This window comes from Bos taurus, chromosome 4, assembly GCF_002263795.3.
Source record: "Bos taurus isolate L1 Dominette 01449 registration number 42190680 breed Hereford chromosome 4, ARS-UCD2.0, whole genome shotgun sequence".
Taxonomy (NCBI): Eukaryota; Metazoa; Chordata; class Mammalia; order Artiodactyla; family Bovidae; genus Bos; species Bos taurus.
The window spans coordinates 112,539,544-112,556,231 of record NC_037331.1 but is presented as its reverse complement, the minus strand read 5'-3'; the positions used below and the strand labels follow the sequence as shown (position 1 = coordinate 112,556,231).

Below are 16,688 nucleotides of genomic sequence, written 5' to 3'. Positions count from 1 at the left end.
TCCAAAATCACTGCAGATAGTGACTGTAGCCACAACATTAAAAGACACTTGGTCTTCGGAAGGAAAGCTGTGACAAACCTAGATGGCATATTAAAAAGCAGAATATGACTTTGCCGACAAAGGTCTGTATAGTTGAAGCTATGGTTTCTTCAGTAGTCATGTCTGGATGTGAGAGTCGGACCGTACAGAAGGCTGAGCACCAAAGAATTAATGGTGTTGAATTGTGATTGCTGGAGAAGACTCTTGAGAGTCCCTTGAACTGCAAGGAGATCAAACCAGTGAACCCTAAAGGAAATTAACCCTGAATATTCATTGAAAGGACTGATGCTGAAGCTGAAACTCCAATACTTTGGCCAACTAATCCAAAGAGCTGACTCACTGGAAAAGACCTTGATGCCGAGAAAGATTGAGGAGAAGAGGAGAAGGGGATGACAGAGGATGAGATGGTTGGATGGCATCACTGACTCGCTAGACATGAGTTTGAGCAAACTCGGGGAGATGGTGAAGGACAGGGAAGCCTGGTGTGCTACAATCTGTGTGGTCACAAAGAGTCGGACACAGCTTAGCAACTGAACAAGAACTATAATAAAGCCATAAAAAGGTATAAACCCACAGGACAAAAAGTATATAGATGAGATAATTAGTTTGACCTGGAAGGAAAAACCAAAACAGCTAACGTAGTCTGTAGAGAAATCATCCAAGAAGTAAGCACTTCTGTGGGAGGCGCAGGGGAGGTTGGAGACCAGAGGGCGTTACTGAGGGATGCAGTTCTACAGGTTCCCACTGGCTCTCGGAGAATGGATGGTAATTGCCATCTACTGCATACCTGGGTGTTATGACATCGTGAATTGGTGCTAGTTCAGAACCCAGAACGGCCTGGGGGTATAGCTCAGGGGTAGAGCATTTGACTGCAGATCAAGAGGTCCCCGGTTCAAATCCGGGTGCCCCCTGCTGATTTTCTTTCCATCTGGAGACCACACACGTGGTCACTGTAGATTAGATCTGAGTACCACCAACCTTCACCTCCACCCAACCCCGCTTGTTGGGAGGCTTTTTAAATTAGGCTACTTTCCTCTAGGGGGGCTTAGCAAACAGAACATGGAAGGAGTAAGGAGAGGAGAGGAAAGGTAGGAAAGGTCATCTTCTGACTCAGGAAATGGGAAGTTTTCCTCATCCAGCTTTAGAGGCTTTGTCTTGACCCTAAGAGCTGTGTGTGTTTGGTCACCTCTTCCAATTGCTGTTTATATTATTATTTCTCTTTTCAAGTGAGTTAGGAAGGTCCAAGGAGCCAACTGAATTAGCAGCTGTGCCCCACAGACTCTGGGGACGAATCTGAATACTTTTATTTGAAAAACAACACATTCTCTGCTCTTCCTACCCGACCAGCACTATCTACCCGATCAGACACATTTGGGGGAGAGATGATACTGGATGATTCTCAAGCGCATTTTGCCTGAACACGGGCTTCCCAGATGGTGCAAGTGATAAAAGAACCTGCCTGCCAATGCAGGAGACTAAGAGACGAAGGTTCAACCCCTGGGACGGAAAGATCCCCTGGAGGAGGGCATGGCAGCCCACTCCAGTATTCGTGCTTGGAGAATCCCATGGACAGAGGAGCCTGGCAGGCTACAGTCCATGGGGTCGCAAAGAGTCAGACACGACTGAAGTGACTTAGCACGCAAATATGATTATCAAAGCCAGTGCCCTCGACAGGGCCAGGAGCAAAGAGGGAGAGGGCAGACCTGGTGGGAAAGTCGTGCTTCTGCCAGGGGGCAGACCCCCAGGTTCTGGAAGCCACAACCACCTGGGTGACTGGCTGTGCTGTGGGTGGAAAGGTGCTTTTTAGATAATAATGGCTCACAGATCATTTAAACACAGATCACGAGGTCTCTGATTCATAATCCAAGTAACCTTACTGCTGTCACTTTAAAAAATTAATAGACTTTATTTTTCAGAGTAGTTTTAATTTTAAAGAAAAACTGAGCAGAAAATACAGAGAGCTCCCCCCCATCCCCTCACCTCAGCTGCCCCCTCCCAGCTGCCCCATTATTAAATTTTATACTAGTGTTGTTGTTGTTGTCCAGTCGTCCAGTCACATCTGACTCTTTGCAGTCCCATAGACTGCAGCACGCCAGGCTTCCCTGTCCATCATCATCTCCCGGAGCTTGCTCAAACTCATGTCCATTGAGTCGGTGATACCATCCAAACATCTCATCCTCTGTCAATCACCTTCTCCTCCTGCCTTCAGTCTTTCCCAGCATCAGGGTCTTTTCCAATGAGTCAGTTCTTCACATCAGGTGGCCAAAGTATTAAGAGTTTCAGCTTCACCATCAGTCCTTCCAATGAATGTTCAGGACTGATTTCCTCTAGAATTGACTGGTTTGATCTTCTTGCAGTCCAGGGGACTCTCAAGAGTCTTCTCCAATACCACAGTTCAAAAGCATCAATTCTTCTGTGCTCAGCCTTCTTTATGGTTCAACTCTCACATCTATACGTGACTACTGGAAAAACAATAGCTTTGACTAGATGGACCTTTGTTGGCGAAGTAATGTCTCTTCTTCTTAATATGCTGTCTAGGTTGGTCATAGCTTTTCTTCCAAGGAGCAAGTCTTTTAATTTCATGACTTCAGTTACCAGCTGCAGTGATTTTTGAGCCCAGTGAAATAAAGTCTGTCACTGTTTCCATTGTTTCCCCATCTATTTGCCATGAAGTGATGGGACTGGATGCCAAGATCTTAGTTTTTTGAAAGTTGAGTTTTAAGCCAGCTTCTTCACTCTTCTCTTTCACCCTCATCAAGAGGCTCTTTAGTTCCTCTTCACTTTATGCCATATGGGTAGTGTGATCTGTGTATCTGAGGTTATTGATATTTCTCCCAGAAATCTTGATTCCAGCTTGTATCTCATCCTGCCTGGCATTTCACATGATGTACTCTGCATAGAAGTCGAATAAGCAGGGTGACAATATACAGCCTTGACTTACGCCTTTCTCGATTTGGACCCAGTCCATTGTTCCATATGTGGTTCTGTTGCTTTTGACCTGCATATAGGTTTCTCAGAAAACAGGTAAGGTGGTCTGGTATTCCCGTCTCTTTAAGAATTTTCTACAGTTCGTTGTGATGCACACAGTTAAATGCATTAGCATAATCAATGAAGCAGAGGTAGATGTTTTTCTGGAATTCTCTTGCTTTTTCTATGAACCAGCAGATGTTGGCAATTTGATCTCCGGTTTCTCTGCCTTTTCTAAATCCAGCTTGAACCTCTGGAAGTTCTTGGTTCATTTACTATTGAAGTCTATCTTGGAGAATTTTGAGCATTACTTTGCTAATGTGTGAAAGGAGTGCAATTGTGCAGTAGTTTGAACATTCTTTGGCATTGCCTTTTTTGGGATTGGAATGAAAAGTCCTGTGAGACTTTGGAATGAAAAGTCCTGCTGAGTTTTCCAAATTTGCTGGCATATTGAGTGCAGCACTTTCACAGCATCATCTTTTAGGATTTGAAATAGCTCAGCTGGAATTCCATCACATACTCTAGCTTTGTTTCTAATGATGCTTTCTAAGGCCCACTTGACTTCCCACTCCAGGATGTCTGGCTCTAGATGAGTGATCACACTATTTTGGTTATCTGGGTCATGAAGATCTTTTTTGTATAGCTCTTCCGTATTCCTGCCACCTCTTCTTAATATCTTCTGCTTCTGTTAGCTCCATACCATTTCTGTCCTTTATTGAGTTTATCTTTACATGAAATGTTCCCTTGGTATCTCTAATTTTCTTGAAGAAATATCTAGTCTTTCCCATTCTATTGTTTTCCTCTATTTCTTTGCACTGATCACTTAAGAAGGCTTTCTTATCTCTCCTTGCTATTCTTTGGAACTCTGCAGTGGATGGATATATCTTTCCTTTTCTCCTTTGCCTTTCACTTCTCTTCTTTTCTCAGCTATTTGTAAGGCTTCCTCAGACAACCATTTTGCCGTTTTGCTTTTCTTTTCCTTGGGGATGGTTTTGGTCCCAGTCTCCTGTACAATGTTATGAACCTCCATCCATAGTTTTTCAGGCACTCTTTCTATCAGATCTAATTCCTTCAATCTGTCACTTCCATTTTATAATGGTAAGGGATTTGATTTAGTGTGACCTTTATTAAAAATAACAAATGAATGTTGATGCATTAATATTAACCAACGTCCATGGTTAACATTAAGGTCCATGCTTGGTATCATATGGTTTTGTGGGTTTTGACAAATGCATAATGTCATGTACCCACAATTACAATATCCTTCAGAATAGTTTCACTGCCCTAAAAATTCCCCTGCTGTACCTATTCATCCCACTCTCCCACCCTAAATCCCAGGCAACCACTGATCTGTTTGCTGTCTTTACAGTTTTGCCTTTTCCAGAATGTCATCTAGTCGGAAGTGTACACTATATGGCCTTTTCAAACTGGCCTCTTTCACTTAGCAATATGAATGTAATATTCCTCCATGCCTTTTTGTGGCTTGATAGCTAGTTATTTTTCATCACTGAATAATATTCCTCTGTTTGGACCTGATACGGGGTGTCTGGAAGTCTGCAAGGGGACAGGCACACACAGGACCCAGGATCTCCCACCGCAGGCTAGAAGGAAAGAGCTCTGACCACATAGCAGCGCCCCTTGGTCCCAGCCTGTAGGCCCCCAGATAACCACCTTTACGTATCTGGTCATGAAATTGAAAGACGCTTGCTTCTTGAAAGAAAAGCTATGACCAACCTAGACAGCATATTTAAAAAGCAGAGACATTACTTTGCCAGCAAAGGTCCATCTAGTCAAAGCTATGGTTTTTCCAGTAGTCATGTATGGATGTGACAGTTGGACCATAAAGAAGGCTGAGCACTGAAGAATTGATGCTTTTGAACTGTGGTGTTGGAGAAGACGCTTGAGAGTCCCTTGGATTGTAAGGAGATCCAACCAGTCAATCTTAAAGGAAATAAAGTCCTGAACATTCATTGGGAGAACTGATGCTGAAGCTGAGACTCTGATACTTCGGCTACCTGGTGTGAAGAACTGACTCATTGGAAAAGACCCTGATGCTGGGAAAGATTGAAGGCATGAGGAGAAGGGGACGACAGAAGATGAGATGGTTGGATGGCATCACTGACTCGACGGACGAGTTTGAGCAACCTCTGGGAGATGGTGATGGACAGGGAAGCCTGGAGTGCTGCAGTCCATGGGATCACAAATAGTCGGACACGACTGAGCAACTGAACTGAACGCCTGGTCTTAGGTTCCCCGATTGTGCTCCCCGAAGGATCTTGGCGCCACCTCTCCTCGAGTCTCCCCTGGGTTCAGCCCCTAGGACACCGCCTCAGGCGGGGACCAGGCCGGGAGGGCTGAGTGTGCCATGGAGGGTCAGGGAAGGCAGGAGGCTGAGGCAAGGAGGCTGGCGCAGAGCGGGGGGCGGGGTCAGAGGAGCTGAGGGAGGAGGAAAGGGAGGAAGAACGCTGAGGGGGCGGGGTCTCAACCCTAAAAGCCCTAGTTCTCAAACTTGGTGCCTCCCTCCCCGCTGCCGGCAGTGCTGGTGGCAACTAGAATGGAAAGGTACCTCTTGGACAAGGGCGGGGCCTCGGGGGCTGCACAGGTGAACTCATGGCCCGAGAATGGACTCCAGTCAGTTTGTGGTGGCTTCGCCAGTTTCAGAGGCGGTGAGGAATGAATAGAATTTACAGTAGCTATGGAATGCTTGGGTGTGGTAACACACTTGAAGTAGGGTATTGAGAAACCATTGTGGAGCAAGGGGGTATAGCTCAGGGGTAAAGCATTTGACTGCAGATCAAGAGGTCCCCGGTTCAAATCCGGGTGCCCCCTGGCAACTTCCTTTATTGCCAAATGGCTTCCCTGACAACAGATTTGTCATAACTCTGCCACCGCTCTTCCCCAGAACTTGTTGTCTTTCCAAGTGCCTTCTCTCCTGTGTCAGAGAGAAGTGAGGTAGACTGAGCTATTGGCTGTAATTCACCTCTGTCGTCGTTTCTACCCCTGTTGTTTTGTGACCTGTCTTTGCTGCAGAAGCCGGTGTCCTCTGCGTCCCTTTGCGCTGGGCTCTGCTGCAGTTTTCAGTCTAGGCCAATCAGGAGACAGAAACTACACAGTAATTTACACAGGGACGTTTAAAATAAAGAATGATTGTGCTAAGAACGATTGTGCTAAACAACGATTGTGCTATGAAGAGGGAATAACTATAAAGGTGCAAAAGTGAAAGAAAGTGAAAGTGAAGTTGCTCAGTTGTGTCCGACCATGGGATTTTCCAGGCAAGTGTCCTGGAGTGGACTGCCATTTCCTTCTCCAGGGGATCTTCCTGACCCAGAGATCAAACCTGGGTCTCCCACATTGAGGGCAGACACTTTATCGTCTGAGCCACCAGGGAAGCCCCATAAAGGTACAAAGAAAACCCTAAAGATATCCCTGGGGTGAAGGGCCCAGTCAAGGGCGAATTTGGAAGGGGAACCCTTCACCAAAGATCGGATTCAGACCTCATCGAGGAAGGTGGGGTTATAGCCCGCTAACCACGTTGCCCCAGCCAGACCAGCTCATGGTTTCCAGGCAAGCAGGAAGCAGCCTTGGGGGACACAGGTAAGCCGTGTTGAGGTGTGAGGCCTGAACTGTGCAGTGTCCACACTGGGAGGATGTGAAATCAGACTTCTGGGCAGAGGCAAGTTGAGGCTGGCAGGCAGGTGCATGGTGGGGCGGGGGTGGGTGGCGGCTGACAGGTACAGGAGTGGTCATCCGCTCAGCTGGGGCTGCAAGGTCACCAAGTGATTCGTCCTCTGGGTGTGTACCTGGGGCAGAGCATCACCAAGTGTCCTTACACACCCACACCACTGCCCAACTTGCAACAGGAGGGCCAGGGGCAAACAGCTGCAGGAGGAACTAGGCAGGGGACCGCTTTCTCCGGCAGTGTCCCCCTGCACCTTCTACTGACAACTGTTAATATTGTGCTCACTTAAAGGAGAGACAGAGAACCCAGTCCATTATCCCACCGCAGGTATGGAAGGGTGAATTTGGAGCTGAGAGTCCTGATAACTGGCACACCATGTGACTTGTTTTGGCCAACAGGATGTGGGTAGATATGATGCACGCAGCGCCCCGAGATCTACTTGCAAGGTTGGGTTTGCCCTCTGGCACTTCTGCCCTTACCCTGAGCCGGGCTTACCCTGTAAGCTTCTCTCCTTCCGCCGGGCCCCTGAATGAGCACACCAGACCCAACCCTGAGCCCAGCTCACTGAGAGGCACCAAGGCCAGCTGGCCCAGAGCTTGAAGCCCACTCACCCAGCCCAGCCCAGCCTAGACCAGCTGATTCCTGCAAACCCATGGAGGCGACAGTAAATGCTTATTGTTGTGTGTTACTGGTTGGGGGTGGCTTGTTATGCAGCATTTTTGTGAATAAGACCAGCCAGTACTGAAATCGGTGTCTCGGAGGAGGCTGTGGCTGTACCCAAAGGTAGAAGGGCACGTGGTGGTTTCTTCTGCATACTCATACCTGCTTCCTGTCTTGTCCAGCCTGTGAAAATAATGTTTATTGCAGTAAGTCTACTGCAAGTGATCCACTACTGTGTGTCTGCAGTGTCCTGTCAGTGGATTCGGGCTGTGTGAGGGGTGGATAACTTGTCATAGGTTTCCAGGTGCCTCACCCGGACCTAAAGTAGATCCTGAACTTTGTCTGATTGAATGAGACTTTGAGGACTTGGGATAAAGCTGAGTATATTTTGCATGTGGTAGAGCTGTAAGTAATTATGACCGAGAGGGCAGATCATGGTAGATTAAACTTTTCCCCCGCCTTGTTCACATTTTCTGTCTTGTGCCCTTTGCCACAAAGCTTTTCAGATCCTCCCATTAGAAGGAGGTATGTTTCCCTGCACTTGCTTTAGGGCTTGGTCCTGTGACTTGTTTTGACTGATGGGATGTTAGCATATTTGATACAAACAGAGGCTTGTGATCTGCTTGCGTCGTCAGACTTGACTTTTTGCATTTTTGCCATTTCCAAGAGAAAGCTTCCCCTGCTAGCTGCTATTCCTCCAACTGGGACTCTGGAATGAACAGACAGGGAACAAACCCGAGCCCAGTTCACAGAAACCGAGCACAGATGGACCCACAGCTTGAAGTGGGGCCACCAGGTAAAGTCCAGCTGAGATCCATCATTGTTTGGCATCTGTGCTGCTGCCCTATGAACATGAAAATAAATGCTTATTGTTGCATGAATCAGAATCCTGGGATTATTTGTCTTGAAGCATTACCGTGGGCATCGCTGACTGATACAACTATGGTTCTTACAGTTTTCTGTCCCCCACTACAGTGCTGACCAGGTTCTGAGTGAGGAGAGAGGATGAGACTTCAGTTTCTGAAGAAATTTGGTTTGTGGCTAGAGGGTGGAAAAGTGTTCATTAGACAGTGTGGGGTCTCTGGGGAATGGAAAAAAGATGAACTCATAGACAGAAGTCAGTCTCTACTCAGTTTGTGGTGGGTCTGCCAATGTCCACAGTCTGATTGGGAATGAACAAAGTTTATAGCACACTATGGAACTGGTTGGTGTGGCAACACAGGTGAAATAAGCTAAGGAGGACCTTCCTTTAGGTAAGGGGGTATAGCTCAGGGGTAGAACTGCAGATCAAGAGGTCCCTGGTTCAAATCTGGGTGCCCCCTGCTGGCAGCTTGCTTTATTAGCAGATACAGATAAATGAGCCTATTTAGCGTTTTTCACCACCGTCACCATCGTCACCACTCTTCCATGGTCCTTGTCAGCTTTCTCAGGTCCCTTGTGTTCTCTGACACAGATCATGGTGTATATGTGTAGTCGCTTCAGTCATGTCCGACTGTTTGCGATCCCATGAACTGTAGCCCACCAGGCTCCTCATAGTTCTGTCTTTGATGATCTGTGTGTGTTTCACTTCTTAATGAGTTCCTCTTCTTTAAAATTTACATTATGGAGGACACACTGAATCACAAGGTACCCCGCTTGACTGCACTGGAATTACTTAGGGACATTATTAAAAATACAGATTAGCAGGACGGGGCAATGTAGGGTAGGGGATTAAGAGGTACAAACTATTCGGTTATAAAAGAAGCTACAAAAAGATATTGTACAACACAGGGAATATAACCAATATTTTATAATAACTGTAAATGGAGTATGACTTTAAAAATTGTGAATCACTACACTGTACACCTGTAATATATTGTATTGTACAACAACTCTACTTCAATCAAAAATAAAATTAAAAATTTTTGAAATACAGATTAGCCCCAGAAATCCTGACTTAGTAGAACTAATGAGGGCATGTGAGCTTTGTTTTGAGGAAGGACACACTCCCCTGCTAACCTTGACCCCAAAATCCAATGATTCTAAGTGGCTAGAAAACTATTTTGGAACTTGAGTATGCATGCTAAGTCATTCAGTTGTGTCCAACTCTTTGTGACGCTATGTGTAGCCCGCCAGACTCCTCTGTCCCTGGGATTCTCCAGGCAAGAATACTGGAGGGGGTTCATGCCCTCCTCCAGGGGCTCTTCCTGACCCAGGAATTGAACCCAGGTCTCCTGCGGCTCCTGCATTGCAGTTGGATTTCTGCTGAGCCACCGGGGATGCCCTTTGGAACTTATACCCCTGTATGATGCTAAAGAACCTCTGGTGGCAAACCTCAAGGGTCCAGCTGGTGCCTTCAGCCCAGGACTGAGGGAAGACAGGGTGCAGGGCTGTAGGCATAGACCATGGCCAGGTGTGCAGAGGTGGGAGAACGTGGGACTGGAGGAGGGCACAGGCATGGTGGAGTGGTGACAGGTTATAGCGGCACAGTATTGCCAGCTGGGGTGACTGCCCATAAGTAGTAACTCAGCTCCCTTCATTAAAGTGCAGAATTGAAACAGGCTTATAGACACCACTGGTTGTGTCTGAGTAAAACATCTGATTGATGATTCAGAGAATCCTTGTTTATAGGCGGATGTGTTGCTTCCTTTTCCATTTTACCCCAGCCTTTCAACCCTTTTCCATGTTTTGAGGGTTCCCTATTGTGTGAGCATGAACCCTGGTGGAAGAAATGGCTCTGCTGGCAGCTGCAGAAGCCAAAATCAAAGGCTGTTTCCTCCCTCCATCCTCCTGGCATCTCCGACTCACATGATATCCATAGACTGAGTGGCACACACCCCAGGGTTGGCGGAGCCCAAGCACCGTCCAGGAGCGCCCTAACCAGCATGACTTGCCCAGCAAGCTGGCTGGGTTCCTTCCCTTGGACCATCCCTGGTTCACGAACCCGTGTCTCCAACCTTCCTTCAGTGCCATGAACTCTCCAACATCAGACAATGCTTGTCTTACCAGTTTCGCTTTCTGTAACGCTGTGCCTAGGGTAATGCAACAGTTGGAGTGGGTTGCAGACAAAAGACTTTAAAGAAAAATAGGGCAGATGTAGGACTGGTTTTCTGTCCTAATTGGGATTGAAGAAAGTGGAAATCCTTTGATTCTTCAGGGCCAAGAAACCAGGAGCCCAGGGCTTCAGTGGCAAAGTAGCTCATCACACAGATGCAACTAACCTTCTGGATTCAAGGCTGGTTATTCATCCGGAAGGCACTTAATGACTATTTATATCTGGCATCCATTCTGATTGGTCAGTGTCTGTGGTTGCAGTTGAAGGTTTTGAGTATCACCCCTTCTTGAACAAAACTTTTAAAGACCAGCTGTTGTTCTGAGAACGGTATGAAGGGCTGAGTCCGAAGGCTTTGGGAAGCTCGAAGATACATGCTGGAAAGCTCAAATGTCTGCATTCTCTTCTCTGACTCAGGTGGAGATGGTCAGTCTTCCCAATGACTGCACTGAAAAACTCAGCTCGTGCTGCTGAATGACGGGGACTGCTGGTAAATGAAGGCAGAGCTGCCAAATTACAATCCTAGTTGGGTTCGTTGTTTTCCCCGTTTCTGGTACCAATTGCCACTTCAGTGACGGCCATTCCCGCAAAGTTTCAGAGACTCTCAGGACAACTCCTCACACTCGAAACACAAGTTGCTGCATCTTGCCCTCACCTTAGCTTCTGTTGGGAGTGTTTTCTGTCCCTCAGGTAATGGTACCAAGGATGTTAAAATACTTAGACACAAACACGGTCTCCCTGAGTAGTTGTGTAGAGCCAGTGGTTACTAGTTGCCAAGTTCTACATCTATGTACATGTTTTTATATTCGTGGTAATCCCAAAGCTTTTTTAAAAAAAATATTTAACTCATACATACACATGCACACGCATGCGTGCGCACGCACACACAAACACACACACACAACTTCGACATCTCCCATTTGAATGTCTGTGGTGACTTAGACCTTCTGTTTCTCATCCAATAACATCTAATAATAAAGTGAACTTGTTAATAAGAGAAGGGCCTCCCAGGTGACTCAGTGGTTAAGAATCTGCCTGCAATGTAAGAGACGTGGGTTCGATCCCTGGGTCGGAAAGATCCCCTGAAGTAGGAAATGGCAACCCACTCCAGTATTCTTGCCTGGGAAATCCCATGGACAGAGAGTCAGACACAACTTAGCAACTAAACCACAACAGTAAGAGAAAGAGCCTTGGTATTGAGTTCAAAGGGATATTTGGCAGAAGCAAAAAGTACAGACTAGGAAAGCACTGATCTCCCAATTTCTCTATCCTCTCAGATGTCCAGTTGCAACAACTATTCCTATACTGCAAACACAGCGACTGCTTCACATTTCTTGATGCAAATATCTCAATAGTAACTAACGTTGTGGATGGGGGGGAGTACTCTGACTTCTCAACCTCCATTTCCCCATCCTAACAGCATTCCGGTCTCCACTTGGGTCAAGTCTGGTAAGACTGGAATCTCAGGCCTTCTATAACTAAGAAGTGGGCATGCCTTGATACTAACTAGGTCATGCAAATGATCCCTCCTTGGAAGGAACCCAAGCCTTGGGCAAGAGACAAAGCACCCAGATTGGCTGGTTCTGGATTCTGCAAATACATTTCCCTGACTACTCCAGCCTCACAGTGAGATTGCTACTGCAGTCTTTGAAGCTGACCTCAGAATTTTGGAGTTTGACTTGGTCTTGCCTTTCACATTGTCGTAGCAATTTTGTGATGTGTTTCCAATAAATTACTCTCTTAAATTAGGAAAAGAAGTTTGCTGAAAAATTGATACAGCTGTCTTCACGCTTTTCTTACTTTCTGGCAACTGGAAGATCCAAGCGGTGATGTGCTTGGACCAGCGGTGGGTGAGAGTGAGAAGCTTTGTGAGAAAAACCTATCTGGTTCTGCAGAAATGCAAAGACTCTCTCAAAAAATAAAACCACTGAAGTTACCAAAATGAGGTCAGAGATCCTGAATCAGGTGTCACTGCACGATGAGACAGCAGCCTGGATGCTGCGTCTTCTGTGCAACACGATCAGGAAGAAAGGTGGAATCTGGGCAGCCAGGACCTGTCTCCGCTGACCCATTTCAATCCTTATTCAAACCAGTTTATTTTCAGATAAAAGCATTTCTTAAGTGACACTGACAGTTGAAACCATTGCATTTTTTTAAAAGCAAGACTGAATTGTCTGGAAAAAAGCAAATAAGTCATTTCAGAGATAATACATATTTATAATATGTGTATAATTTTCTTACAACAATTAACTCTTCTTCCTGTTTCATGATGATTTTTAACAATAGAAGTCTTGATTACTTTTTCATGCCAATTAAAAAAAAAACCTTTCAGGACACCTTTCATAGTAGCTGCATAGTATTCTATATGGCTGCTGCTACCATTTATTTAGCCAGCCCATCTTTGTTGGATATCTGTGCAGTCTCTAATTCCACTCCTATAGACAGCTCTGCGAAGCGTCCTGTTGAAGATGTGTCTCTGTTTTTCATCTTACTTTGCTTTATCATAAATTCCTAGACATGGAATTTATGCATATGCATGTTTAAGCCGTTATATTGTGAAATTTTTCTCCAGAAAAGACATATTGACACATACTGTCAACAGCAGAGTCTGAAATTACCAGCAAATAGATTTTCATTGTGAAATATAAATATATAAAACTTATATGTACTATTTAATACAGTATTTAATAAATACTTATAGATACCCATGTATATCCACTGCTGAGGGAAAAATAAAACATTGCTAGCCACCCTCTTCCCCAGTGGCTCAGCAGCAAGGCATCTGCGTACAATGCAGTAGACACCGGAGATGTGAGCTTGATCTCTGGGTCAGGAAGATCCCCTGCAGGAGCAATCCAATCCCCTGCAGGAAGATCCCTCTGCAGGAAGATCCCCTGAGAATCTTGCAGGCCACCTAGGGTCCATTTGTGTCCCCTTTACTTATCACGACATCTTCCCTTCTAACTTGCATCCTGATCTTTGTGAAAATGATGTGTGTGTATCAATGAGGCCACGTTTGTCAGCTCTGTTATTGGCCCTCCACACCCCACCGCCATATTGTTTACCTGTTCTGTAAGGTATTGAGAAAGGTAAAGTCTCCTCAATCCTATGATTGAGGCTTTGTTTATTTCTCCTTTTTATTTCTGTCCATTTTATTTTATATGTTTTGATACTATGTTATTGGGTGAAATGTTGGAGAAGGCGATGGCACCCCACTCCAGTACTCTTGCCTGGAGAATCCCATGGATGGAGGAGCCTAGTAGGCTGCAGTCCATGGGGTCCCTAAGAGTCGGACACGATGAGTGACTTCACTTTCACTTTCATGCATTGGAGAAGGAAATGGCAACCCACTCCAGTGTTCTTGCCTGGAGAATCCCAGGGACGGGGGAGCCTGGTGGGCTGCCGTCTATGGGGTCGCACAGAGTCGGACACGACTGAAGTGACTTAGCAGCAGATTTAGAATTGTAATATTTCCACTGACTTCCTTATCATTTTTTAGCAGATTAGAAATCATTCCATTTTATTAACATATACCAAGTTCACATGTAGTCTGAATAAAGCCTTTCAAAACTTACTGTGAAATCCCTAGTCAAAATACAGATTATGGGAAGAAGTAAAATTATTATTATATGCAGATGACATGATACTCTATACAGAAAACCCTGAAGACTCTACACAAAGCCTACTAGAACTGATAATTAATTCAGCAAAGTAGCAGGATACAAGATTAACATACAGAAATTATTGCATCTCTTTACACTAACAACGAAATATCAGAAGGAGAAAAAAATCCCATTAAAGATCGCATTTTAAAAAACACCTAGGAATAAATCTGAGTGAGGAGGTGAAAGACATATGCTATAAAACATTGACAAAGGAAACTGAAGATGATTCAAAGAAATGGAAAGATATCCCATGCTCTCAGATTAGAAAAATTACTTATTTATCGTGTGTGACTTGCCCATTCAAACAATGATTCCCTTCACTAAAGTCTTAGGAGATGCATGGGTGTGTGGAGCATCTATATCTTTGAAATACATTTTGGTAACTGTTCTCTATAGACAGGGATGCTCACTGGAGATCTTACAGTGGAGAGGGATTCTCTGATTTCAGTGGGGATGGGAGGATCCTAGGGTGTTAGAGTTCAAGTGTGACTCTTCACCTCCAGATGCAAGTTGGAGGTTACTGTCTGGTCCGTGCCACACAGAGCGTGGCTGTGCTTGATTGGTTCTGAGGTCCTTGGGGCTGACGATGGGAAGCCCACCCCCATCCTCCTCGACTTGTAGCACAAGGAGATTCCTGACCTCTCACTCGGTTCCCAGATCTGAATCAGTTCAGAGGCCTGGCATCCCTTGAAAGGGAAATCTGAATACACTTGAGTAAAGGATTCTTCCAAAATATTCAACCGTGGGATGTGAACTTACTCCTAGATTTCCCCAAAGCACCCTTCAGCCGTTTACCTGGAAACTCTTCACTAGGGAAAGACAAATACCCATGTATCTTCCAGATTACTGGTGTCTATTGCCTCTGTGAAACTTCTGGAGGTCTAATATTTGAGGGAACATCAGCATATCCCAGGAATGACGACATCTTATACCTCACCCTGTTGAACCACCACAATCACAGCTAATAGCTTCCCCTGGAGGATCCCATCAAAGCCAAGGACCAGAGGGAGGAAGAACGGCAGCAGATGCGAGCTGAAGCCTAGGTCTGTCTGGTGGAGCCCAGGAGGAAGTCGTGCGGGAGGCGGGGTCCTGAAAGGGTCAGAATAGATACATCGAAGGATGGAGGGAGTCTCAGTACCAATTACAAGCCATGGCTTTACAAGCAGTGCCTTCAGCCTGGAATTTGAGATGACTGCAAGAAGAAGATTTTCTTTCTTCCCACCACCCCCTTCTTCTTTTTACCTCCCAGAACTTAGCTGTGTTACAAGAATAATGAGTCCTGTTCCTAACACACCTTTGCCACGGTCCTCCATGGCCCCCTGGGTGGTAGCCATCCGATGTTTTAGCTGCTAAGAAGATTAGTCAGTGACATCGCCAGAGCCTGTCCTTCGGTGGTGGGTAGTCTGTCCTGCTGCAGAACAGGGCTTGGCAAGGAGAGAGGCCTGTCTCTAGGGCCCCAGAAGGGTCAGCTCTTCAGCCAGGCCAACCTGCTGGTTTGGGGCCTCCTGCGGAAAGCTGGAGCTGCATTTGGGCCTCGTGGGGAGGCTGCAGGTTTCATGGCCAAATACCTGCCCTGGTGTCCACCAAGTCTCTGCAGACTCTGCCAAAGCCCTGGACTTGGCCACGGATGAGGGAAACACCACAGAGGAGGAGATGGCCATGGAGACCCAAAGTCCCTCCGCGCTTCTAGAGGGCATGGTGTGGAGGCCCCAGGTGGGTGCTGAGAGGGAGGAGCTTCAGGTCAAGGCAGAGGAGTGTCCAGGCCCCATGATCACAGGAGAACTGAGCTCATGGCCAGAGAAGGGTCAGTTTGCAGTGAGGTCCTTCTGCCAGGTGCCCAGGAACAGACTAGGAACGAACAGGAATGACAGTGTGCTGGTGAGGGTGGGGAGCACACTGATTAACAGCAATAAACCACCCTTTCCCCAGGAAAGGGGTATAGCTCAGGGGTAGAGCATTTGATTGCAGATCAAGAGGTCCCTGATTCAAATCTGGGTGCCCACTAATGAGCCTAGTTTTATCCACTGAAACAGCTCTGTCCCCCCAACCTTAGGAAGAGAGAAAGGGGCGGGGTCAGAATCACATGGTTACAGGTCTTCCTTTGTCACAAAGCCAGATGGGTTCCAACACCCAACCCCGCTGCACTAGGTCAGTCCCTTTCTTGTGGCTTCAGGCGGACTTTTGTCTTATTTTTTGCCAACCCATCATCGGAACGTTCTTCCTCTATTTTAGCAGAAGAAGCTTCTGAGTGCTCAAATGAGGAGCCTGGAGGAACAAGAGCTTGTGGTAAGAAGAGGGTGGCTCAACCAGGCCATAGAGCTGACCAGGGAGAAACAGAAATGACTGGGGTTCGGAGAGACTTCCACTGGTGTTCCAGTGGCTGGGCCTTTGCCTTCCAACGCAGGGGGAGCAGGTTCAGTCTCTGATTGGGGAGTGAAGATCCCACATACCTCTAGGCCAAAAAAGGAAAACATAAAACAAACAATATTGTAACAGATTAAAAAATACAAACTTAAAATACGATGACTGGGAGACTGGAGGACCCTCCCTGGGGAGGCCACAATCATGAAACAGTGTCACATAGGAAAGGGTCCGAAGTGGGTTCCTGGCTCAGGGGAGGGGCCTCTGACTGCAGGTTTAAAGGGTT

At 46.3% G+C, this 16,688-nt stretch overlaps 1 protein-coding gene and 2 non-coding genes across 3 annotated transcripts in view; all 3 read left to right on the top strand.

Moving 5' to 3' along the window:
- Positions 1 to 16,688, top strand: part of ZNF746 (zinc finger protein 746) — a 78,592-nt gene that overhangs the window by 8,267 nt on the left and 53,637 nt on the right. The window lies entirely within an intron of this gene.
- On the top strand, positions 879 to 950 carry TRNAC-GCA (transfer RNA cysteine (anticodon GCA)). Its single transcript has one exon. It is a non-coding gene; the product is annotated as a tRNA-Cys (tRNA).
- TRNAC-GCA (transfer RNA cysteine (anticodon GCA)) lies at positions 5,764 to 5,835 on the top strand. Its single transcript has one exon. It is a non-coding gene; the product is annotated as a tRNA-Cys (tRNA).